The 27551-nt window shown below is 36.9% G+C and overlaps 1 protein-coding gene across 4 annotated transcripts in view; it reads left to right on the top strand.

Moving 5' to 3' along the window:
- The window catches only part of DIAPH3 (diaphanous related formin 3), a 465949-nt gene that overhangs the window by 327104 nt on the left and 111294 nt on the right, over positions 1–27551 (top strand). The window lies entirely within an intron of this gene.

Below are 27551 nucleotides of genomic sequence, written 5' to 3'. Positions count from 1 at the left end.
TAAACTTGCATTTTCCCTCACCCTTTATATTCCAATCCAAATATTGGAAAAATCAATTTGAAAAATGTGAGTGCTTTTTTGTTGTTATAAATATGACAGAGTTGTTGTGAATATGTTTCCAAGTATCTTTTAGAAATTCACTAAAGTTTTATAGATGAAAAGATACAATGTCTGGGATTTCAGTCAAAATGGTCCAGTGTGGCTGGAAGGCCAGTGGGTGTGCAGATGCAACAGGACTGGCTGTCAGTGAGAACTGCTAAAGTTGGGTGATGGGTGCTTGAAGGGAAGGGTATATTTACTGCACTATTTTCTTTACTTTGGTATGTTTTGATATTTTCTTTAATAAAAAGCTCCTAGAAAAAATTAAAAAGAAAAAATAGCAAAGTTACAGCTTTACAGATAGAGATAGATAGATATAGAGATAGAGATATATATTTTTTTCCCTAAAGCTAAAAGAAACCACAAACTTAGAAGCAAAAGAATTAAGTAAATTGTGGTTATATTTCATCCCCCAAAATTTTGGCTTTTCTACCTTTAAGTCACCAAGGATTGCAGAAGCCTTTAATTAAAATCCATCAACTTCACCTTCTGCATTACCATAGTTTACAATTCAGGGCAGCTGCAGATTCACCCAAGGTTTCCCTGGGGGTACACACAGATGCCTTCTTGCCTTCTCTCCTTTCATTTTTACAGACATATTTTATCTTTAATAAAGCAAACTGAGTACTTTAATGTATCACACATGTTTCTTCAGGGGAAAAAATCATCTAAGCACAATTTCTTTTAAGAGTACACTTGAAATTCATGAAGTATCCTGAGAAATATCTTAAAGTATAAACAAAAATGGAGATTAGAAAGGTTTATCATTGATTTTTTAAAAAATAGCTTCTGAAAGACATTTTGAATTAATCTAGTATTGCCTGGTTTACCAAACCTTCTGCTATTCTAACATTCGCTCATTTGGTGTTGGTTAAAGAGCCGTCTTAGATGAGCTCCTTGCTGGCAGATTGGCTGTATAGTTTGTTGTGGGTTTTGCCTGAGGATCTATCACACAGCCTCTCCCAGGTCTCTGTTCCATCAATCTAGAGAGTTAAAACCTGATAGGAAGTAAACATCTTAATGAAACTTTAAATTCAATGTAGTCTTAGTAATAATTTTATTTAAATTTGTATTTCTCCTGATGGAAAGCTTCAATTTCATGAATAACTAAGTTTTGTTTTTCCAATTTAAATATAATACTTTTATGTTATAGAAAATACCTAAAAAAGTAGTAGTTCTGAAGATCATCACGAATCCTCCTATCCAAAGAATTACTATTAATATTTTGTTAGATCTTTCTTTCAGTTTCTTTCTTTCTTTTTTCTTTCTTTCTTTTGCCTTTTAATCATAGCTTTATTATCCTGGTGCATATACAGTTTAGTGTCTTGCTTTATCTTGCTGAACTTTCTGAATGTTTTTTGTTATTCTTAATTGTGATTCTTAATATCTATGTAGTGGAATCCACTGGATGTTATATTAAATCGGACTTGTATTACTCTGTAATGAGGTCACAGAACAATAGGTATTTCCAACTGTTTAATGTGATAAATACATATATGCATAAATAATTAAAAATGTAATTATTAGGATGTGGAATAGAAAAGGATAAATATCTTTTAAGACTTTTAGTACATGTTGCCAAATTGATTTTAAAAATGTTATTCTAATTTTACCAACTTTCAATATGAGTTGATAAATGTGCCTGGGTTGAGTATTCTCACTTTTTAAGATTTTTGTTAATAGATTTAAAAGTTGCATTTTGTTTTCTTAATTTGCATTTCTTTGATTACTACTGAGTTTGAACATTTTTTCAAGTGTTTATAGTCAAATGTATTTCTTTTTGGATTGTCTTTTTCTTACTGCATTACAAAGGTTAGCTCATTATGTGTTAATATTTACCTTCATTATGTTTTCTCAATTTGGCTTTTTATTTTTCTACTTTGATGTATAAAAGTGTTTCATTTTTGTTATATGTTTCATTATAATCTTTGTTTTGGTGATTTTACCCACTTCAATTTTTTTCTAGATGCAGTTTTTTAAAATACTATTTTGTTTCATTTATTTTAACTCTTCTTTAATTCTTCATATATTTGACATACAGACCTTAATATACTAGGCTCTGTTTCTGAATTTTTTCAAAGCTGCTCTAATAATTAACCATCAATTATGGTAAATAATTGGTTTATGTTAGGTTCAGTATTAGTTATTAAAATAAAGGTGAATATTTTTTATTTTTAAAATAAATGTAAGGAAAGGTTTCTATTATATCATTTGTTAATCATAGAATTCATCTTATTTAACCCATTGGACTATTTTATAAAACTTCTTCTGTACTATCTTTTTTCAAACATGGCCTGAAAATTATATATAGTTGGTGTCAAATAAATGTAAGGCTCTTACTTGATAGGAGTTTCCAAAGCCTTTAAAATACATTATCATATTCTCTGGGAGTGGACTTTTCAAGGAATAGTCTGGATAACAGTGATTTATATAAATTATATTCAATAAATGCTTCAAAATAGTGTCTTTAAAATACATTCTTTATAATATGTGGGAATATTTTAATAAATTTAATCAAAGTCACTTGATACGAGGTGAGACCACATTTAATGCAACAGAAAGCTATGGTGCAGTAACCTGCTTTGGAAATATTTTCTATCTTAAAAAACATTTGAACATTTTATAAATGAACTTTAATTTTTTATAGACTATGGAATTTTAAAGAATCTAGGGGTATATATTCCAAAATCCATAGTACCAAACATGTTATTTTTCTCACCAAAGTGAAAACCTCTTCTAAAATTTCAATAAATAATGATTATTCTGAATAGTGTTCACTTTTCTTTTAAACTGAACATGATTAATATAGAAGAACAAAGTATTTAGTTCCTTAATATTAATGTAGCTGCTATAGCCAAGTAAATAAAATATCAATATTATTACTTACTTGTTGATAGCTTTTTATATATTTAAAAACAGTACAAATATGCAGTTACCTTTTCCATGTTAGATATAGAATATGCTTTATGTCAGATCATGATTTTATAACATTTGGAGACTTTATGGAGACTTTGTAGAATTTACAAAGTAAAATTGTCTAATTAGTACTTATTACTAAAAATATTCTTAGGCAAAATGTCAGTTTTGACACTTTTAACAGATACACTGAATTTTCAGATACACTGAATGCATCTGATATTTTGACAAATACTGTCTTCAATAAAGGCATTGTATGTTTACGAAAGATACAAGGGCTATGGTCTTCCAGCATTATTTTATTGGCACCGAAAAGAAATTTAATAGCTTGGCCACTTTTGTTTCTTTTATTCATCAACAAATAGTTTTTGTTTTTGTATGTCAGGATTACAGTGATAAAGGTAAGTAATGTCCCTGCTGCGGTGAAGTTTAAAATTTTAATGAATGAATCAGACAAACCATATAGATAAGATAAGGTAATCGCAGATTACAAACAGTCACAGGAAGTAAAATAAAACAGGATAATGAGATGGAGACAGGGGCATGCTGGGGTGGCGACTGGAGGCCACAGAATTTGGTCTTAGAGACTAAGGGGAATGTTAATGTATACCAAACATACTAATGTAAAATATGAGTTATATAAAACTCTTTAGAAATTGACAGGAAAACTGGTCTCACATTTCCCTTCTATACTATTTGTGTTAATACAGTGTACTTGTTTTAATGTCTTATAGTGAGGATCAGCTAAAACTTTATATGATTTTCCTTTGTAGCTATGATGTTTTAGTACAGAACATAGTACAGTTGACTTTTGAATAGCATCAGGTTTACAGCCCTGATCCCCCCTATACAGTCGAAAACTTGTGTATAATTTTTGACTCCCCCAAAACTTAGTTGTCCCTCCATATCTGCAGGGGGTATGTTCCAGGACCTGTGCAGATACCAGTGTCCATGGGGGCTCAAGTTCCCTGTGTAAAATGATGTAGAGCGATGCATGCAGTGGGCCCTCTGCTTCCGTGCACTCCCAACCACCGGCCAGAAACAGAGCAGGTGTTCTGGAAAAATTAAAAAAAAAAATCCATGTATGAGTGGATCCACATAGTTCAAACCTGTGTTCAAGGGACAACTGTACCTCTCTTATCTCTGTAGACATTGTCAGCCTAGCTCTCTCCTGTTCCTAAAAAAAAATGTAGAAGGTGAATTATTGAATTTACATCATTGATTCAGGAACTTTTTGTTTCATCTCATTTTTGTCTGTAGGATGTACATCCCTAAATGATAGAGGAAGAGAAACATCTTCAAATAATCCTGCCATAACCTCACAGGGAGCTCCCTCCTCCTTTTTTTTTTTTTTTCTTTCTAGGGAGCTTCCTTCTAAATATTTTCATGACTTTAGTATTTTTACCATGCCAATAAAAACTGTGTTCCTCCAGGTATTCAAAATCTTCCATCACCACCTATGGTGGTGAGCTGAAGTCCTGCTCTGGCTTATCCAGCATCAGTTGTCACTTGCCTTTGGCAAAACAGGCAACTGTTTTCAAGTCTACTATTTATTATCACTATTATTTCGGAATGTGATTTTTGTTAACAGAGTGAAAATAAAAGGTAGACTAGTGGGCTACATTTCCCTGAGAAGAAAAATAAAGCATTAAAACTCCTTTTGCGCCCTGGCTGGCGTAGCTCAGTGGATTGAGTATGAGCTGCAAACCAAAGCATCGCAGGTTCGATTCCCAGTCAAGGCACATGCCTGGGTTGCAGGCCATGACCCCCAGCAACCGCACATTGATGTTTTTCTCTCTCTCTCTCTCTTTCTCCCTCCCTTCCCTCTCTAAAAAAAAAAAAAAATCTAAAAACAAAATCCTTTTGCACAGCAAAACTAAGAAAGCACAGCATCGCGTATTTTCATGTTATAGCAATAAAAGGGCATTTTTCTAATTTTTGTTTTCTCTAAAAAAGATGAGCCTAGAGGTCTCTTAAATATGCACATGTATAGCTTTGGTTATTTATGTTGAATGATTTGATATTACATTAAACAAACAAATTAGCTGTATTTTCATGTATTTTCTTTATCAGTATGTGAATTTTGAATACATTTTCTGAGGTTGATGTTTAAATTTTACTTATTTTAATTTAGAAGATGCCCAAGTATTAAATATCTGATGTAGAAACTACTAAGTATAGATACTAGTATTTATTTATTTAAAGTGCATAGCTATCCTTCTGTGTAATCATTTCTAGTAAGACAAATAGTAATAGCGATTTTATGTGATCATGTACAAATTTTTTGAAATTGCATTTCTGTTTCTTAATCATGGAAACGAATAGGGTGTTTGATAATAGAATTCAAATATTATGCTGTAAGACTTCCTGAGTATGTAAGTTGATTCACATAATTTTTAAACAGCACATCAGAATGGCCTTGAAATGGACCCAGTGTTGTATAATTATGTTTTGTGGGGGAAGTAAATAAGAACCTATTTAATGGGGCAATAAAAACTATATGAGCAGCTCCTATATTTTAGTCTTTAGGTTACAATTTGTTTATTATTTATTAGATTTAAATGTCTCATTTGGTGCAACTTCAGTCTATTAAATAAAAAGATAATTAGCTTTTAGAAATCTGTTGTTTACCCACATGGCTAAAACTGCTCCTTTGTTTTCCATTCTGCAATTTAGAATAACTAAGTAATTAGGCCTCCATTTTAGAGGAAATGCATATTACATAAATACTACTTGGGAATGCCTGCCAGTCTCAACAGATAGCAATTAATGTGTATACTTGTTTTCATAAAGGCTTTGACAATTACCCTGTCCTCTACAGATAACATAAAATTAGATTATTTTCCATAATTGTGTATATTCTAGTTTTATGCGGTAGTGCTTTCAGTTTTCTAGCATTATTGGCAATTGATACACGTAAATAGGCCAGTGGTTTTAATCATTCCTCTATTTAGAAGAACATAACAAATTAAATTGCACCGGCTTTGATGTGTTTCTCTTTTCTTAACCTCCCCCACTTTTGGAATAGTAATACTATACAGATAATAATAGCAACAGCAGCACTCATACTACTACTAGTACTAGCACTACTGCTCCTACTACTACCATTGATCACAGACTATTTGCCAGGCTCCATGTGTGTTCATTATTGCATGCAATGCTTACAACAAACTTATGGTACTATTTTTATCTAAGAGTTGTTTAATTCCTTTGTATGTGGTCACAGATTTAGCCAGCACTCATGTTCTCTGAGCAGAGGTCGTGTTTTTAATTATTGTGCTATTACTCCTTTAATGAAAAGGACCAAAACTAATTTTAGTGATCAGTAACTGGCACTAGATTATGCCTATGCATGAAGGTTGAGAATTATCTTCCCTGGAAGCCTTCGATAGGGACAGCTGTCTCTGTGGTAACCATATTCAGTGGTTTTAAGCTAGACAACTTCTTCCTTTGCAAAGTTTTGGAAGGATTGCCAAGTTAGAAAGGCTTCCTTACTCTGGTTCAGGTTCCATTTCGATTCTTTTGTTTGTTCAAAGATTTGTTTATTCCACTGCCCAGAAGTAGGAGGATAAATCAGCACCATCCTTCCCCTCTTAAAAGAGGGATTTTTCATGGTCTGAATAGTTCTGGGCCCAACAGAGCTCAACAGTTCTGAAGGAGGTAGAAATATCTTCAGCATTTTTATCATTTGACCCAGAAGTTAAGGAACCAGGGAAATTATAATATACTGGGTTTTACTTTTCATTTTAATTTTTCATTTACAATTCACTTTCAATATTATTTTGTATTTGTTTCAACTGTACAGCATAGTGGTTAGATACTCTTATTTATACTTTACAAAGTGCCCCCTCTGATATTTCCAGTGCCCAGCTGGCACAGTGCATAGTTATCACAACATTATTGACTATATTCTTTATGTTGTAGTTTACATCCCTGTCACTGTTTTGTGACTACCAATTTGTACTTTTTAATCCCTTCGCCTTTTTTTCCCAGTCCTCCAATTCTCCTCCTCTCTGGCAACCACCAACCCACTCTCGGTGTCTGTGAATCTGTTTCAATTTTGTTTATTTGTTTAGTTTGTTCTTTAGATTCTACATATAAGTGAAATCATATGGTACTTGTCTTTCTCTGACTGACTTATTTCACTGAGCATAATACTACTCCTACTACTACAACCCTCTAGATTGATCCAGGCTGTCACAAATGATAAAATTTCATTCTTTGTTATGGCCAAGTAGTATTCCATTGTATACATGTATCTCAGCCTGTTTACCCACTTGTCTGTTGACGGGCACTTGGGCTGCTTCCATGTCTTGGCTACTATGACTAACGCTACAGTGAACACAGGGGTGCATATGTTCTTTCAAATTAGTGTTTTGGGTTACATTGTTTTAAAAGTAAGAGACTGAGATTCCATGAGTCCTTATTGGGCGACTAGTGAGAAATTTTTCTGAAAGTCTCACTAGTAGTTACACAGCTTTTTACTTGCACACAGCAGTCTCTTTCTCTGGAGTAACACAGCTTCACTGGTCAGAGGTCACTCGGAGTCCAGCCTTGGTTGAACTAATACTTGTCTTCTCTGGGTAGCTGTGCAGGGATCACACACCAACTTTTGTCTTCCAAAAAGCCCCAGGAAATGGGGAAGTAGGAGAGGAGGGTCTCAGGCTTCCCCAGCACAACATATCTTGAAACCATGATTTTTCTATTTTTATTTTATTTCGTTGAGTTATATGTGAGACTCCAGTTTTTATTTAAATTTGTTTCAGAGTGAATAATTATTATAAATTCTATTTGGGACAAAATAATTTCAATCTTTACAGTATAACATGAATACTAAGAATTTTACCAAAGAAATCTTTATATTAACAACACTTCTTTAAACTTTTCTGTTACCAAGCACAGATTCACCCTGTATACATTCTAGGGCAGAAATGATACCATTCAGTTCTTTTAATGCTGTTCTAATGTGGAGAATGCCATAACTTTGATAATATCGGCTACATTTATCGTGCTATAATTGAGAACTCAATCACAGTAGCACCTTCTTTGTGTGTACCATTGCATACTCCTTCGGTAATTGTCTCCCTAATTGGTAGTCATTTACATAGTGTGCACTTTCAGACCTGTGTGTGCTGTCACAACGAGCTGTCTCATGCCAGATTGCCAGTTCTAAGTGGAATTACTTGTATTTGATGGGAAGTTATTCTTTGATTTTCAGAGATAGACAATCAATGAGTATTGTCTTATTTTCAAACATAACCATAAATTTTCCAGCTTTTAAGAAACTTATCATGGCCCTGGCCAAGTAGCTCAGTTGGTTAGAGTGTCATCCTGATACACCGAGTCTGTGGTTCCAAACCCCCAGTGAGGACACAAACAAGAATCAACCATGCTCTGACCCGGTGGCTCGGTTGGTTAGAGCACCATCCTGTACAACAAGAAGGTTGTGGGTTCAATTCACCTTCAGGGCTTATACCTAGGTTGCTGTTTTATCCCCAGTCAGGGCAAGTATGGAAGGCAACTGATTGATGTTTCTCCCCCTACCCCTGCACCGGGCACTTCTCTCTCTCTCTCTCTCTCTCTCTCTCTCTCTCTCTCTCTCTCTCCCCCTCTCTCTCTCTCCCCCCTCTCTCTCTCCCTCTTCCCCCTCCTCATTTCCCCTCTCTCAAATCAATTTAAAAAAGAAGCTTATCACATTCTATTATCTAATACATATATTAATACATACACACATATACATACACATATATCTTAAATATTATGTAAATTTCTGCTTTTAGCATTTACCCTGAGGAACAGAGGCTTATACAGGCGTCCAATTGTTTTAGAGCCAAAAAAGCTACACTTTTGAAACTTCTTATTACCTTCATGGAGTCTAGTCCAACACTTTTGAAGAAGAAAAACTATATCTAACAGCATATCTAGCAGTTAAAAAAAGAGGTGAAATTTATACCATCCCTAAAGCCCAGTACCTGTGTTGCCAGTCAGAAAAACCAGACCAACCAAGAAGACAACACAAAGGATTGCTTTTTGTGCCTCAGGACAGCTGATTCCACTTTATGTCTAAACACCTTTTGCAATTCAGAAATGCAAAATGGTCTGAAAACCGTAATTTTCTTGAGTAAATTAGTGCCCCAATGCATTTGAGGCCACACCTGACCTGAACTGATAGGAGGTCCCATCAAATGGGAATATAACACGTTTAATTAGAGGATGTTGCCCCAGGTTGCTCTGGGTGTATTAAGATTCTACAGCACATACACCTTTTTAAATTTTCTGAGTCTGAAAAACTAAATCTGACATATCTGACTGCAGAAGTTATGGATAAGAGACTGTGAACTTGTACTTCTCACTGACTGCTCTCTGCCTCTGTTGAACTTGTTACACCATCTACCTCAGCCACACTTACTCCTATTTCTCTGCTTTGTTCTGGTGCTCTCTTTGCCATAAATACCTTTTATCTCCTTTTTAACTGACTGAGTATAACAAAATGTGATTAAGTTCAATTCTTGCATTCTTCATAATGTCTTCTAAATATATGTCCTTGATAAACAAACAACCCCCTTTTTATAAACTATTGTGGTCTTGCCATATAACTTACAATATTTCATTGAAATGAAATGCAATATTTCACTAATGCTGTTTCATTTGCTGTAGTCTTATGCTTCCAACAGATTGTGTATGTTTTTCAAGAACATGGCTTTATGCCTTCCTTTTCCCACAGGACCTAGTGTCCTGTGTACACATAGCAGATACCACAGAAGCCACTCAAGATATGTCAGACAGTTGGTAAAATGTAACTGGTCAAATGACAACTCTTCCATTTTTAGTTGAGTTTGAGATACTGATATTTATATGTAAAGAAAAATATAGATCACAGTACAACCCTCGAGCTAAGTTAGACTGCACCTGTTTTTATAAATAAACTTACATTGGAAAATAGCAACATGTGTTCCTTTACATACATTGTCTCTGGCTGTCTTGGTGCTACAAGTGCAGAGCTGAGTGATTAGAACACTGATCATATATAATCCACAAAGCCTAAAATATTTAGTATCTAGTTCTTTTCAGAGAAAGGTTGTCTTTTCAGTATTTCAGTTTGATGTAGATCAATAATTTATACAGACTATTCTTTGATTTTCATAACATAATTTTTTAAAATCTGTTCTGTTCATTTTTTATTGATTTTATAGGGAGGGGAGAGGGGAAGGAAGGGAGGGAGATCAATTTGTTATTCCACTTATTTGTACATTCATTGGTTGATTCTTGCATGTTTTCTGACTGGGGATTGAACTCACAACCTTGACTATTGGGATGATGCTCTAACCAACTGAGCTACCCAGACAGGGTGTTAATTCTTTCTTGTTTTCCTGTAGCCAAAGCACACACTTGCAAAGTAGCTGATCTGTGTTGGAAAATGAACATCTAGTAGTTAAATGAGTGAAAATACTGATTTAAAGGTAATGGGAGGTGTTAGGAAAATCTTAATCTTTCCGCTATTTCTAATAGCAGAGAATATCTGCACTTGAACTTTTGAAATGCTAGCAAGCTCCTGGGCTGCTGATTGTTCCAGTAACCAATCAGTAACCAACCATTGTGCTCTTCTTATCCTTTTATCCCAGCTTACAGTTCCCAGTATTTCTGTACTATTGTTTGTATATCTTTTTGAGATGAAAATATCAATGTGTCAAAAGGTCATAGCAGGAGCCAGAGTTTTATTTTTTTATTAATAGGCTGTCTCTTTTCTCTTCCTATTTTTGGTCATTTTGACATTAAATCCTTAAAGTTGAAGGAAATCCATTCAGTGGTGCTGAACTTGGTTGTGAAGGTTGCTCAGTCTAAAGTGATTATCTTGCCTAGTGAAAAAGGAACTCAGTAGTATTTGGCTTTTGATGTTGAATAAATATGCCCTAGGACAGACTGGGAAAATTAAGCAGAGAAATTGAATATTTATGTGTTACTTGAAAATGGCATGAATAGCCATTTGTGTTCAGATGAAATTAGATATTATTTTGTAATAGGATTTTAAAATATTGTTTCCTGGGTAGCTTCCTTCCTTAGTATCCAATGTTCTCCAAGAAAATTAGAAGCAGCATAATATTAACAGAGTTAACATGGAGGGCAGCCCTAACACAGGCTCTGGTGCCCTGAGGCAGGAAGAATGTGACAGACTGGTGTAATAACAGAAAACAGATGACTGTTTTTGGAATGAGCAATTCTTGCGAGACCATTGCCTGGCTAGAGTGAACTGTCACAATAAAACTCCCACTGATAATTATCATTAATGGGTAAAAGTGACAGTAATTTTAATTCAGTATAATCCTTTGAGTGTTTATTTTTAAACTATTAGTGATATTCAGGCAAGAATTCTTGCAAAATAGAAACATTTTCCTCAGATTATTGTTGAATCAGAGGTTCCATCGCTAACTTCAAGTGTGTTGTGTAAAGCGTGACTGCATTAGAAAGCTGCATAGTTTCCCCAAAGTCATCCCAGCTCAGGTTCTCTGACTTGCCAGTAGTTCTAAAGGTTTTAAATGTTTGACAGTTCCTGTTTTTAACCTGATGGCAAGGCAGCCTTGAAATGGCGTGAAGCCAACAAAAGGGGCCATCTTAATTCAAAGCCAGGGAAGACGGTCTTTCCAGCGCGCTGCAGATGTCTTGAGAAGTATTGATTCTGCGGTGTTGGATCGCAGTTCCGATCTCGTTTCCGGTGGATATTCTTGAAGCTCATTAAATTCTATTTTCTGTTGAATTCACGTGTGAATAAAAGCATTTTTAAATACTTTCATGGCACAATGGTGTTTTTGTCTGAATAAATGCAGTGTCTTTTGATACTAGTCCCTCACTGTTTCTTGAGTGCGAGGAATGGTTTTGTTGGATAAACATTAAATCAGTCAATAAGTAAATCTAAATATTTTAATAGATTACCCTCATTTTGCTGTATACTCTGATTTTAACTTTGGTAGATGAAAATATCATTCACAGTCATTGGAACCACCGTCCGTCTTTGCAAAAGGCCCTAACACTGCTTACCTTCCCTTTAGACTGCAGCTTCCCTATGAGATGCTAAGGAGCCTCATCCAGGTAGATGTGGGGTTTGTGGGTTATACTGTGTTCAGAGAGACCCTTCCATTTCACCACTTTAAAGTGCACGGCATCACAGTCTGAGGAAGTACCATTTCTTAAATTATGAGATTGAACATAAAACGTCTTAAGGTTGTAATGTACTTGGAAGCATAGTGGGGAGTTTAAGAAGTGTTGCTTCTCTACCTGGAAAATAAGAAGAGCCTAAACGGTCCCATGCTTTGTTCAGAACTGCCACCCTCGCATGGTGGGGAAAGCTGGGAAGAGGTGTCGTTTTCTCTCACCCATAAGAAAATTCCCATTGTATGGGCGGCACTGCCCTATTCCTAAAACATTGCTCTCTGATATCATAGAAAGAGAATACTCACACAGTCGCCAGTCACTGTGTCTCAAAAGGGGAAGGGAAGAGGAGAAGGGAAGTACATCTCCAGAAAACAGCGTTTAGCATTCTTAGAATCTGAAGAACTTGTAGAGATATAAAAATTTCCACTTATCGCAGTTTAGCTAACGGAGGTTTGAGTGTACAAGCATGCTGCTAGCCTGCTCCAATCTGAGGTCAGTTATTTGAGAACAAATCAAAAGTTTTGAGAATTTAATATATCCCCCTAGAAATTTATTGGGGACCCCTGGCATAAAGGTCTTTTAATTAGATAAACTATAAAAAAGGGGAAAATATCATGAAATATTCACTATAGTTACTTTAAATGATATTTCAGTTAATGTTCTGATTTGGCTATAGTTAGTTTATACATAAAAATTAAACATACCATTATTTTTCCAGTTAATATATCTTACAAAAATAAAATTATTTTATACAAAATTAGCCATGTTTACAAAAATAAACCTTTTTTTGAGCTACTGTTTCTAGTATAGTATCTTTCTACAACAGGTGTTCAATAAGCACTTTTAAAATATGTATGGAATTCATGTCTGTGGGACAAAAATTCCTCCGTTTGCACATATTCTATTTGAGTAGACTCTGAAGGTGAATTGGCCCAATCCTGGGATGAGATATGACATCTATCAAGTTTGCTTTCTGTGCTCTTATGGTATTGGTTACCATTGGTGTTTCACAGTCACCACAACAAACTTGGGTGTGCAAAGATGTAACTCTTTGTATAAGTGCAAATTTAATTTCCGACTCTGAGCCGCCAGCCTGAACAATGTTGAACAACCTAGCCAATTTCCTCCCCCTTCATCTCCCTGTGTTTTAACTCAGTAATTTCAGTGTACAATTCAGTTATTTCTTTTTGAAATTTCCTTGCATACTTTCTCTTCTTATTTTCCTTCTTCCTTAAATGGACCCCAAGCTGAAAGCCAGCATGGGGCACACTTCTAAGGGTGTGCACTCTTTTAGGTTCGCATCTTTCTGAGCCTGAAACAGCCTCTCTGCTTGGACCTAATTCTTCCTGTTCAGCTCTTGAATGGTAACCTGGGAGGTCTGTTGGACTTCTCTTAGATACCATCTCTGTCCCTAACATGGATAATCTCAAAAATGTATCCATGTTCTTCACTTGAATTTGTACCTCCTCTCTGCCAGCTGCTTCTTCTCCCCAGCCAGTGCGCACAAGAAGTCACTGTGCTCCCCCCACAGTGTGCTCAGCTGCCCTGGGGACTTCTGTAACCTTCTTGTGCCTGCACTTGTTCCCAACACCTCTCAGTTGCACATGTACAACTGTGCAACGCATCGCCAGCAAATCTGCCACTCTCCCAGCTCTGTGTGTTGGGCACAAGATACTTCCACTCTTGGATTCCACTCCCTGTGAGTCCGTGGGGATTTTGCCCTGTAAATCCCATGTTGCCTCTGGAATGAGGAGCAGTATGCAGGGCTCCTACACTGCATGGAATCTCCTCCCTTCCCGCTCTCTGCTACCAGATGGAGGCACCTTTTCCACTTACAAGCCAAGAATGCAGTGTGCATTTTCTCCTATGGGCTGGTTTCTATATGTAGAATAGTCCTTTTGGCTTTCACATGAGAGTGAAGGAAGGGATGGTGGGTTGGCATCTGAGCAATAGTGCTCAGACCTCTACAAGCTCCTTGAAATGCAGAATCTTGAATTAGGTGGATACCAGTTGAACACAGAATTAAATGAGCCAGGGCTTCCATGCCTGGGAATCCACTGGGGTGAGTAAATTAAGACACAGAGGCAAGAGATTCATATTTGGACAGCAACAAATAACGTAGCATGCCTGGAGTGATCTTTTGGTAGAGCTGCGGGAAGAGATGAGGCTAAATTGAAAGTCAGAAAGAGAGAGAGTGCTGTGCTTAGGGTTTCTGCTTCGTGCTGTAGGCGTGCTCTAAGGGCATTTAAGCAGAGGAGTGATTGGGTCTTCTTTGAGAGAGCGATGACTCTGATGGCAAAACTGCAGGTGGATCAGAGGATGTGGGGAGAGTAGAAAAAGTGAGACCAATTAGGGAACTTGAAATTTTGTAGAAGATAAATGTCAAAGGCCTGAGTAAGGATATACTGAGAAAGAGAAGACAGGACAGATCTGAAAGGTAGTTTTGAAGTAGTCCCAATGAGCTTTGTACCTGACTGGATGTCGGGAGAACAGGAGAAACTTTCACGATGGGTGGGTCGTACCTCTGCTTGCTTTAGGACTCAGTGATTTTGCATCTCCAGTCTAGCAGCTGGGGAATAATTGATCATCTGAAAGGGCCTGGCATAGGGTATGAAACACACCTTCACATAATTGTTAGCTTTTTTTCTTAGAGGAAAAAACCTTCTTTTGTTAGCAAAGAGACATTTTAGCCATTCTTTTGTAACTGGAGTAATCATGAACATCTGAAACCAAATCACATCAGTTCGTGAGGATGATGCTCGGAGTGCGGGTACGGTGGGACAGAGAGCCTTTCTGGAGAGGCGCAGTGAGCCCGGTGCTTGGGCTCTGCAGTTCGTTTCATTGAACTTTGCTTTCCTGTTTGTTTTCCTGGCATCTGTGATGCTGCTTTAATCAGTTTTGTTATTCTTTTAGGCGTTAATCACACTTATCTGGCATTCCAAAAGAATTTCCAAGGCTCTGTGTTATTTGCTCTTATGGTTTTAAATTTTCTGACAAAAAGTTTATAAGATATTTCATTAGAAAATCTCCTTTGTTAATGGAATTATTAAAGTAGTAGTGGAAAAAACTTTTCTATCAAAATATTTCCTTAATTCAACAAATGTCTATTGAGCACAGTTCCTGGGGATAAAACAGGAAACAAAGCAAACCCCCATCCCTGCCCTTGTGAGCTAATGTCTTCGTGGAGACAATGAACAATATTTAAGATAAATATGCAGTGTTAGGATTTAGTCAGTTCTAAGGAGAATGAAATAAAGCAAGGATGGAGAACAGGAAATGTGAACAGGAGGGACATTTTAGGTAATGGGTTTTTTTCCATTTGTGAAAATTCTCGATGCCATGGACAGTGCTGTTACTTTCTTGGATTATAAGCAGTGTTGTGTAGTGTTGAGTGCTCTGTTAAGTAAAAAACATGCTGTGTTACAGCCTAAGCAGTCAAAATCTGTTCATATCCATAATCACTCACTCTATAACAGTGTCCTGTATTAAAATACAAACTATATTGCCTTGGCTGGTGTGGCTCAGTGGATTGAGTGCTAGCCTGGGATCTGAAAGATGGCTGGTTCGTTTCCCAGCCAGGACACATACGTGGGTTGTCGGCTGGGTCCCCAGTTTGGGGCATGCTTCTCTCTCTTTCTTCCTCCCCTCCTCTTTCTCTAAAAAATAAATAAATTTTTTAAAACTACACATTATAAGATGCTTTTCATTTCTGTATAAATATGAGGAGTCTGTCCATGTGTGATTTATTTTTTTTTGTTTTTTGTTTTGCTTCCCATTAGCTTACAAGATGAACGTATTTGAAAGTTAGCTGGTTTTGCATGTTTTCCTCACATTTTTGATCAGTAAAGAGAGAAATGGGTTTAGAAAAAGTTTATGATATGGGGGACTTAGGCAAATATATATGTATGCAGGTATGTGTGAATGTATGTGAATAAACCTTTTCATTAATGAATCATCTCTTATGTCAATTACTAGTTTACTCTCTGGTTTCTTAATTTTCTGAATGGAATATGTTTAGCATGTATGTAGAACAGAAATAATGTCATATATTACAGAATCAGTTGAACTTTTTGCAGATTGACAACTTCTCGTTTTCCCTGACAAATACTCAATCAGCATTTCAGTCTATATAAAGTAGAGCTTATTAACATGCATAAACTTGCAGCCAGATCTAGTTATAATGCATCTTTAATGTGTGACATACTGTAACTCCTTAGTCCTGTAATAAAAAGTTGAGTGGCCTCCAGTGATCAATGAGGTTCTGAGATCAATTTAACCTGGATAAAACCTTTATCCATAACAACTGTCATTAGAAATAACTAGCATTTCACTAATTAGCTCATCATTTATAACCCATAAGCTTCTAACAGATGGTAAATGTTTATAAACACCCACAGATGTGTGTGCAGCTGACTCTCAGTTATCCGAAGGAAAAGGGGACATAGATAATTTAGATTCACTCATAATACAAGCCCCTTCATTTTGGCTAGTTTCAATCTCCTTTCTCTTTGGATTTGTTACCACAACTGTCAGTGAAGTAGCAAATTAATCTCATTTCCACTTGTCCTCTTATTAATGCACCTACCCCCTGGTGAAATTTAGTATGCACAGATGCAGTCACAAGATGACTGGCAAGAGGGGGAACATGGGAAACACAAACTAAAATAAATACATTGAGCAATGAAAAATTGTTCATATTCATTTGTAGCTACATGTCTAACAACGAGCTTCAGGTTGTGAAACCACAGGAAGCCACCCGCTCCAACAATGGTGTATCTAAGCTCTCTGGGACAGAGTCGAGTATCTCCTCACACTGAGAGAAAGGAAAGGACACCATTTTCCATGGCATCCTAGTTTTCTGTTAACAATCATTTCTTTCAACATAATTATTTCTGTAAGTTAGTGTCAATTTTTTCTCATTGTAACATCAACCTACCCACTGTCTCATACTGAATGAAGTTGTGATATAAATATAATAACCCAAGTGCCATGAAGTTACTAATTTGCCTTATTTCTTTGGCCTAAAGAGTCTTTGGTCTTCCTTTTATCTTATAGTTTCCTAATCTAAAACTTTCATTCATTCTCCTTTGTGCACTGGACTGCATTTCACTTGTCTGGGCAGTTTTAAAAGCAACATTTCACTGAGGTGCCGTGAGCCAGGAGCCGTGTGGAGATAACAGGCCTGCAGACCGTTGACAGAGGGAACTTTGAAGGGCAGCCGTTCTGTGTTCCAGTGACCTACAGAATGTCTACCATATCATCAGGCAGAGGCACCTAAGTTAATACAAGTTGTTTTCCAGCGATTCCTTACTCAAGGAACTTTTATTTATTCAGCTTATTGGAGAGGAAAATTGATCATTCCATAAAAACATGTTACAAATAAACATTCCACTAGAGAAGAAATTTAATAATATATTAGATAGAAGTCAAAATTACTGTCAAGAACTTGAGTGGTAGAAGAATGATTCACTGAAGAAAGAAATCTTGCACCACTGGAGCTATCCAGTAGATCTGTAATTTTTTCAGACAAATGGTACATTAGTTTTCATTGAGGAGTATTTTTAAGTGCTAACAGGTTTTATAAGAATCTTATTGGACAATTCCCCAGTAAGAAAAGCTAGTGGGAACTCAGTGCGTTGAGATACAGAGAACCCTTTATGTATACTTGCCTGGGGCAATTGCCTTCTGATTTGAATAAGTAGTACCCTTCACTGAGATAGGGAACACAGGAGGAAGTATCGTAGAAATTTGGGGAGGATAGTGATGAATTCAATATCACAGAAGTCACATTTGACATATCTATAGGACACTGGATTTGCCATATGTAATGAGCGATTGTACTAGGGTGACTAACTCATCCCAGTCTGCCTGCGACTTTCCTCCACTTAGCAATGGAGGTCCTGTGTTCTAAGGAAACCACCTAGTCTTTGGCAAACAGGGATTGCTGGTCACTTTAGTCAAGGCTTGGGAGTAGTTTGTGCTGGTGATTTAAACAAAAACAAAAAGCTTAGAGTTCTCAGTAAACAAAGCTATGGGAATTGATGAATCACTGATGGAGAATGTGAGGAATGATGTGGGTGTAAGCAGAGGAAGAGGAGCCAGGAAGAGAGCTCGAGAAGGCATCACCATGGAGGCAGTAGGGGAACCAAGATATTCTTGTGTCACGAAGCCCAGGGAAGAGGCCATTTCAAAGGAGAAGGTATAGAACATTGTCAAATGCTGCCGAGAGATCATCTAACAAGCAGACTGACAGTTGTCCCATGGACGTCAGCTCAGAGGAAGGGGTTGGTAAATGATTATGGAAAGTGAGGCAGATTTAAGAAAGGATACTAACTGGAGGGAATTGGAGGGGTCAAGGGAGGACAAAGTGGGTGTCTGAATTTGTTTAATGTACATTGGGAGGAGTGAGCAAAGATGTTGGGAGACAGTGACACCCAATGGAGCAAGGTCCTGAGGGCTGCAGGGCAGAGTGCAGAGGGTGTGATACCAGCACAAGTGGGGGATATTGTCTTGGAAAGCAGCTGCTCTGCTATTGTGATGATGGGTGAGAAGGAGGAAAAGCTGATTTTAGATTTGATGGTAGGATGTTAAGGGTGTTTTCATCAGGTGGTCTGTATTTTGTAGGTGAAATCTAGAGGAAGTCCTCTGCTGGAAAGGGCAGAGGTCAACTGAGAGGCTTGAGGGAAGTGAGGAAGCATGAAACAGCCCCTTTGAGGGAGCCGGAGGGAGCTTCTCCTGGTGAAACATCAGGGGGATGTTGGATAGTATGAAGAATCCACTTGATGTTGGCAGCTGTGATTATGTGCTGTCCCTGATCCTGCAGAATTATTTTTCAGCACTACTAGCAGCTGGCATAGTGCAAAGAAGATGAAATTTGGGGTTTGTTTATGCTTCAGCACCACTCTGAGAAGGAACATCTCTGGAGGAGGGAAGTCAGATACTGGCTTGTTAGCCATGGTCAACGTGATGAACCACAGAGCATAAACTAAGGCAAGAAAACAGAGCAGGACAGTGGAGATTTCCACAGATAGACATTAGGACTAATGAGAAATTGGGAAGGGGAGAGGGAAGAACTTGGACAGCAGTCAGAGAATAATGGCTTGTGTTAAGTTGTGAGAAGTAAAATAAAACCATTGTGGGTGACAGCCAAATTCAGATTATGGACATAAGAGTGAGCAATGGAAAGCAGAAACAAAGCATTGGTCTCTAGGGGTAAGGGAGGTCAAAAACTTCAGAGGATTTGCTCTTGTTCACATGGAATTGAATTCATGCAGGACTTGACTTGAAGGAAGACTGAATCAGATGGCAATGTCTATTTTGAATGCGAAGGGAGATTAGTGCTTGATCAGATGATGTTGACCTAGAAGAGTGACAGTCGTCTAACCCAATGGCATGTGTCTCATAGGAGAGCGCTTTTTACATGAGGGTGGAGGAAGTGATAACCTGCTAGAGCAGTAGAGACAGGGAGAAAACAGAAACTTCTCACCCATCCCCTGCAGATCAGGTGTGAGAGCATGAGCAACACGTACTAGAAAGGGGCCGTGGACATGATCTCTCCAGTTTCCAGGTACAGCCCATTTTCAACTAAGACGAGAGAGTTAAAGGAGTGTTCATTAAAGACATTGAGATAGTAGAGAAGTCGTTTATGCTAATAAGCATTGGAGGAAATAAAGGTTGGCGAGGACCTGACTCTTGGGCAGTGGTGTCTAAGAATGATAGTGGTACAGGTTTTGCCAGCCTCGAGATGAATACTCATGCAGGCACACCGCAGAGATACTGCATTTTCGGTTCCAGGCCGCCACGATAAAGTGTGTATCACAATAAAGCAAGTCACATGATTGTTTTGGTTTCCCACTGCATGTAAAAGTTATGTCTACACTATGCTATCGTCTATTAAGTGCAATAGCATTACTTCTGAAAATACAGTATACCTAACTTAAGTAAAAAATACTTTATTGTTAAAAAAAATGCTAACCATCATCCAAGCCTTCAGTGAGTTGTAATCTTTTTGCTGGTGGAGGCTCTTGCCTTGATGTTGATGAAAGTGCAATGTCTGTGAATAAAACAAGTTATGCTCTGTTGGGAGGAACCAGTAGGCCACTGCAAGCTGAGATGATCCTTGTGTTTCCAGATTCTCCTGGTTTTAGGAGAGGGTCATTTCTGTCCTTTCTCCATGAGGAAAGAGTCATCTGTGACCACTTCATTTATTGCCAAGTTCTGGGAAAGGATTCTGTCTTCCAGTGAATTTAAGGAAACTCAACCTGTGGTCGTTGGTTGAGTTCCCAGCTATGAAAGCCATTGTCTTTTTGTAAGACGCATTTCCTCAAATACCTTTGTCAGCCAGGCTAAGGATCTGAATACTTCTCTGTTATCATATACCACCCTCTGTGTCAAAAGTCTATTAATGGAAGGAATGTGAGGATTAGAATCCAAAAGATACTGACTCAAATCTCCTTTTGCTACCTATCCTTTGTAGGGCTATGGGCACATCACGTTACCTCCTTAAGCTCTGGGTTCTCTGGCTTTAAAATGGATCTGACCACAGCTACTTTGTAGAACAGGAAACTCATTTTCACGGAGAGGGGGCGGTGTGTAGCCACATCAGCCTCTCCGTTGCCTTCATCGGCCGAGTGTAATTTAGGACTGTATAAGTGTAATTACTCCTTAAAAGTTAAGCAAGAGCTCATGCTGCAGCCGGGTAGAAAAAAAGGTGAAGGACCAGATTCGGCCCTCAAGCCTTGTGTTTGCCACCTGTGTTGCAGAGTTGAAGTGAGAATTAGATTAGAAAATCTAGGTAGAATGCTCCATGCAAACCCTGGCAAGCAGGCATTCACAGTGATGGTTCCTTAATACCTTAATTTGTATTTAGGTCGTCGTTATTTTTCTCCTGCATTCCTTTTTTTTTTTCTAAATAAAATTATTCTCAACCTCAGTTTTTATTTAGGGATTTCTGTATTCATTTTGTCAGCTTTTTGTAGTCAGGAGAAAAATCTGCCATCTTTCTCTTACGTGAATTTCCACACATTTTGGCCTCCAGTTTCTTTGCAGTTGTTAATGAGTTCGTGGAAAGTTCAGTTGTCTCCCATTTTCATTTCTTTTCTGTGTTATTTGCTTTCTCGGGAAGCATGTGTCAGTTCCTTTTCATACTTTCCACTCATTCAGATTTGCTTTATTATCTTTACTGACTTCCTTTCTCTCAAAAAATATGTTGCTGTTACTCTAAGGTTTTTAAATTCCTTCAGTTTGTAATATTAATGCCACCATTGCTGCATCTGATTGGGGAAGGGATGGAGAGGGAATGTCATATTCATGCAGAATTAATCTGTATTTTTCCCTTTGAAACAAATTGAAAAAATAATGAATACTTAATACTTGGAGCCACAAATTCATATTAGAAATGAATCTAGAACTTGAATCTCATAAAATTACTTTGTTTTGGACAGGGTTGGCGGAAGTGAGGGGATGTGTAACCAAAAACATTCTTGGTCCCCAAAATGCTAATTCACAAATTTCCGGTTTTACTGTACTAAGTATAGGGTCCTGTGTTTTAAAATACAAATAAAACATTTGAGAAATATAAGTACAAATACAGGTATCAGAAAATAACCCCTAAAATTATCACTGGGCAGCCATGTCTTGAACGAACCTCCTGCCTCAGTGTCGGGAAATTTCATAGCAGTCTGTTCGTTATTGGTTTGGAACAGTCATCATGCAGGTCGTCGTAAATCACGTGTTCAAATCGCCGGTAGACTGCGTGTCCCACGAGAACAGGGACTGGGGCTGGTGCCAGTGCTTGACACATATTCCTAGTGCGTATTTGCGGGACTGAATTGAATTGCAGACTTTATAGTTTTATATTTTCAACTACCTGGGCAAAGCTGTTTGACTATTCTGCCAGCATCTTAAAATCAATTCATCTAAAACTTAACATCATGTTCCACATAAGACCTGATTTTCATGTTGTTATTTTGGGTTAATTGTACCGCCATTTTCCTGGTCACCCAGGCTTGACACCTTCATACATGCCAACTTTAATCATAGTGAAATCCAATTTTGATTATTTCACACCTTTCAGACATATTCTATGGCAGTTTTTCAGCCTGGAGTCCAAGCTCCCTCAGCCTCCCTTCCTGACCTTTTTTCCCTTCCTCCAGTGTGTGCCAGATGCTGCTGTCAGAGCTTGACTCCCGAGGCCCCCTGGGCCCCTCTCCGGCGTCCCAGTGCCACTCACTGGCGGTGGCTCCTCGTGGCCCCCAGTCCATTATCCCAACTGCTCCTGGAAGAAAATCCCTGTGAAGTCACTATTCCCAGCTTACCCGCCCTTTTTTTTTTTTTTTTTTTTGTTCTTCCTATTGAATTAAGCATTCTCATTTTCTGTATTTAAAATCATTTTATTCTTTTTTCAAAACTTTATGAGAAATAAAGGCATCAAAAAGTCTTTTTCAAAATTCTATACCAAAACATTAAGGCAAGCCTAAAACATATCCTAATATATTTTCAACAGGAAGTAAGCAATTGCCAGGCTCAAGGACTGTCAGGCTTTTTTCTCAGAGTGAAGTGAAGTTCTTGTGGGTGACAAGTGAAGCTTCTGTGAGAGAAATGGTGGTGTTATGCCTTGTAATTAACCTTTTCCTCTCCAAATTACTCTTCAATTAAAGGGTCATGGGTGCTCACTGTCTGTGAGAGTCACATCTTGTTAAATGTCATCATCATTTCACATCTACATATCTATTTAAATAGATACATTTTTTTCCTGACATTCTGTGCTTTTGCAATTGAAAGCATCTGTTCAGCACCCTCGACCCTATATAACTACACAGAAACAACTCTGGCAACATTCTTTTTGCCAGGGAGTCAACACTGGTTTTTAAATGTAGCTTTCTTTAGTAATAGTTAGAATAGGTCACTGTGAACAAGCTAATCAGAGTCAGGCACTTGAGTACTTACAGGGGAGGCATTTTAAAAATATTTAACAAAGAAAGAAGTCAATAAGTAATGCCTTTCTGCAGTACCATGTGGTGGAGTAATTGCTAACTAAGCAGGAAGTCAGAAAACATCTTCTGCTTCGTAGCTAATAGCTGTGAGTGGACATAGAACGATCTATTATCTAGGTTCTCCAATGATAAAACAAGTGATTGGCTCTTTTTATTTACTATGTTTTGGAGATGATCCATATCAACAATTAAATATGGTTCATTATTTTTTCACATCTCCACATATTTTAGTATATGGATGTCATAGTCTATTTGGGCTCACTCTTGCCGATGGGCATTTAGGTTTTTTTCCAATCTCCTGTTATTATAAACAATATTATAGTGAGCAGATTTGTACATATGCCCTTGCATGCGACTGAATTGTAATTGGGATGATTTTTTTAGGAAAAAATCATTTCATCATATGGTATGTGCAATTTCATTTTGGATACAGACTGCTGGGTTGCATTCCAAAGAGTTGCATCTGTTTTATATTTCCATTAACAATGTGTGGAGCGACCTGTTTTCTAACCTTTACTTTGCTCTCAATTTTTATTATTGCTCTGCTGATAGGAAGAAAAAGATCTGTTGTTGATGTATTTGAGATATCTTTAATTATGAGTAAGGTTAAGGATTATATCCTCTGTATAAAAGTCTCATTTATTCTTATGATAGGTTTCCTGAACAGACCATTTCTCTGTTTTTTGTGTTGTTTTATTAAATTTAGACTATGAGTGTCTTCTTTAGTATATGTTGATCTTCTTCTGACTGAGTCATAATTTTTTTCACTTTAAAAAAATCAGTCAGGGAATTCCTGTGTTTCAGATTTTTTTCTAGTGTTCCCTTTCATTGTTTGTGTGTAGACTTTGTTCTTGTTATTCTTTTGATTTGTAGATATTTACTGTCTAATACAATCTGTATGACATTTGGGTATTTAGATTTTTCTTAGGAAGATCTTTTTACTCCATAACTAATGAAAAATATACTTTCCCATATTGTCTGTTTTACTTTTGCAATTTAATATTTTAATGTTGAAATGTTTGATCCACTTGCAATGTATTTTGGTGTAAGTTGCTGAGTGGAATTTAAATAAATCACTGTCATCACATTAGTTATTATTTTCTCATAGTCTCCTAATTTGAAATATCACATTTTTTGTATCATGAACTGAGTTTCTATATGTATTTGATATTAATTATCAAGAACAGTATATACTGTGCATTATTCTCCAAGCTTATTTGACCACAGAGCCACCCCGACTCTTCTCACCACATACACACACACACACACACACACACACACACACACACACACATGCAGCTAGTTTTTCATGGGACTAGCATTCTGTGGTATACATTTTGGTAAATTCTGTTATTGAAGTGTTGTGTTTTTTGTTGTTGTTTTTTAATATAGGATGTCTACTGAATGTAATCTAAGCTTTTGCTATAATATTTTGTAATGACAAATTCATTCATTGACTGTATGGTTAGTTTTAAATCTTGTGCCTTACGTATGTTTACATTCCCGTAATGGTGTGCCCTTTTCTTTGAGAGAAGTAAATGAGCAGACAAGTAACTTACGTTTCTGGATTTTTGCCCATTGTTTTCATTAGTTTTAAAAATGAAAGAACTTTAATAGAAGACTCCAGAAGAAACTGAGTTAAACTAAAGAGTATGATGCCAAAATCATTTTCTTACAACAGAATTGAAATCATAACAAATTTGGAAATTAAAATTAATAGCAATACAGGATGATATGTTACTGTATGTTCATATTACCACTTTATCCTGGTTGTTTATATAATTAAAATAGTACAGTGCTTTATACATCATACCCAATAATGGATTTTTTTAAAGAACAGAGAGTTTATATAAGGTAAATCCTTTATTTAATTATTTCTATAACTATTTACTGTAAGACATGAAGTTATTTACGTTCTAACTTGGGTACAGTGTAACATGTAGTATGATAATTAGGATTTTTACATTCAAATATACCTGTAAAAGATTTATTCATTCAAACTTTGAAAATAATAACTTTATACAGCAACTGAAAGAATGATCCTGCTGTCTGTGCTCAGCGTTAAAAGGTGGTGATAGCCGCAGGCCCAAGCATATTCGAGATGGCGGGAAGAGGGTAGTAGCAGTGTGGTGTGTGGTGGCTGTCACAGCTCCAGGAGATACTCAAAATGGGAAGAAGAGAGAGAGGGGTTTTCAGTACATGCCATTCTGTTCCTAGAAACACCATAGCAGCTGGCCAGAAATGCAGCATGTGCTCCCCACCCACCACCCCAGCTTTGCTGCAAGAGAGCCTCAGACAATGAGGTTTAACTTTTCCATTCTCTCTAGTGGAAGCAGAGAGTGGGGGTGTTGCATTGGCCAGTCAGTAATATGTGCCATATGAATGAAAAAGAATAGTCATCATAATATTAAAAATAATAGCTAATATTTATTGAGGCCTCACCATGTGTGGGGCACTGTCCAGCACCCTTTACATGTATTAACTCAATCCTCACAACCACCTGTGGAGGTAGATACTGTCATTCTGTCCGTCTTAGAGGTGAGGAAAGGGCACACAGCTGGTAAGAGTACAAGCCAAGATTTAAGCCCAGCACTTTGACTCCTTGATTATGTATGCTCTTAATTGTTCTATTTTAGGGAGAAAAGATTCTATTGTTTTTTCCTTCTAACTTATGCTAGGAAAGATATTTCATTCAAGCCATGCAAATAATGAATAGTAGAGAAAAAAAGACATATTAAAATAATGTTTTTAATACAAAATTTCACTTCGGGTGAGCCATGACAGTATGAAAAAGAACTGTCCTAAGTATCATTTTATCAGTCAAATTCCAGTGCAAATCAGTTTTCTCACTCCTGTGACTCAAATACATGTTTGTTTTCACTTCAAGATTAAAACAGGTTCAAAGATTTTATTTGCTATCTGATTTAAGGAGTATTTTGAGCTTTGTTCTAGAAGGTTAAAGATTGCACTTGGTTACCAAGTAAAGCAAATGCATCCTGGTTCCCAGAAGGTCAATTGGATCAACAGCATAGAGCAAGAATTTATATAATTTTGTTAGGACAACTATCTCATGTTTTTTGTTTTTTGTTTTTTGTTTTTAGAAGGAGCTGGGGTAAACTATGAGCCTATGAATTTTGTGCATCAGCTGCACACTTTCAATAATTGGAGAAACAGAGCTTTCCTTCCCCATCTCCACTCCAAATTCTGGGTGGTTATCTTCGTATCTCTTACTACTATTGAAATCATAGAAAAAGTGGTGAGACATATTAAACTAAGTGAAATAAGTCAGAGTGAAAGACAAATACCATATGACTTTACTTACTTGTATAATTTAAAGAGAAGAAAAGCAAAAAGTACCAAACAAAAGTCATTGATACAGAGAACAGATCGGTGATTGCCAGAGGGGAGGTGGGTGGGCAAAATGGGTGAAAGGGATTAAGAGGTACAAACTTCCAGATACAAAATAAACAAGTCATGACATGTAATGTACAGAATGGTGAATATACTCAATAATATCATACTGCAAATTTGAAAGTTGCTAAGAAAGTAAATCTTAAAAGTTCTCATCACAAGAAAAATATTATTTTATAACACTGCATGTTTACAAATGGTAACAAGCCTTATTGTAGTGATCACCTGAAATGAATAAACTGTCAACTACACTTGAAGAAAAAAATGTTTAAGTGCTGAGAATTAAAGAATGTATGTCAGGAGATGATGGGAATAAAAACAGAGCTCTGAAACTACATACAAAATATACACAGCGGGAAAATGTCACAGGTTGAGAACAGTCATTTCCTAAAACCTCCTTTACATATTAGTTTGCCTCATAAGGCTTAACCTTAGCTCTCTCTCTTTCTTATAATGGCACATACTCTTCCTAAGAGAGTTCATGATCTACCATAATACCAATAACTATTTCAGCAAAGATTACCTATTACTAAGTTTCTACTGTGTGCCAGACACCCTTAAGCTTGCACATGATTGTACCTCCTTTAATCCTCCCAACAACGTTTTGAAGTAGGTGCTATTATTATTCACACATTATAGTTGGGGGTGGGGGGGTGAGAGTTAGTAAAGTTAGTAATTTGCCCAAAGTTACAATAGTTGCAGATAGAAAAGTCAGCATGAAATCCAGGTTGTTCGAATTCAAAACTTATGTTTCCTACTATTTCACTGTGCTCACACTCCTTTGCATAGCATCATGTGTGACCAATATCCCCTTAAGTCTATGAGTATAACCATTTCCTCTCCCTCAAGTTTTTCTTTAATAAATGTTACTTTCTTTTTTTTAAGATTTTAAAATTTATTTATTTTTAGAGAGGGAATGGAGGGAGAAAGAGAGAGAGACGGAAATATCAATGTGCGGTTGCTGGGGGCTGTGGCCTGCAACCC

Source organism: Phyllostomus hastatus, unplaced genomic scaffold (genome assembly GCF_019186645.2).
Source record: "Phyllostomus hastatus isolate PE091 unplaced genomic scaffold, TTU_PhHast_1.1 phas_contig_29, whole genome shotgun sequence".
NCBI lineage: Eukaryota > Metazoa > Chordata > Mammalia > Chiroptera > Phyllostomidae > Phyllostomus > Phyllostomus hastatus.
This window is presented reverse-complemented; position numbering and strand designations above follow the sequence as displayed.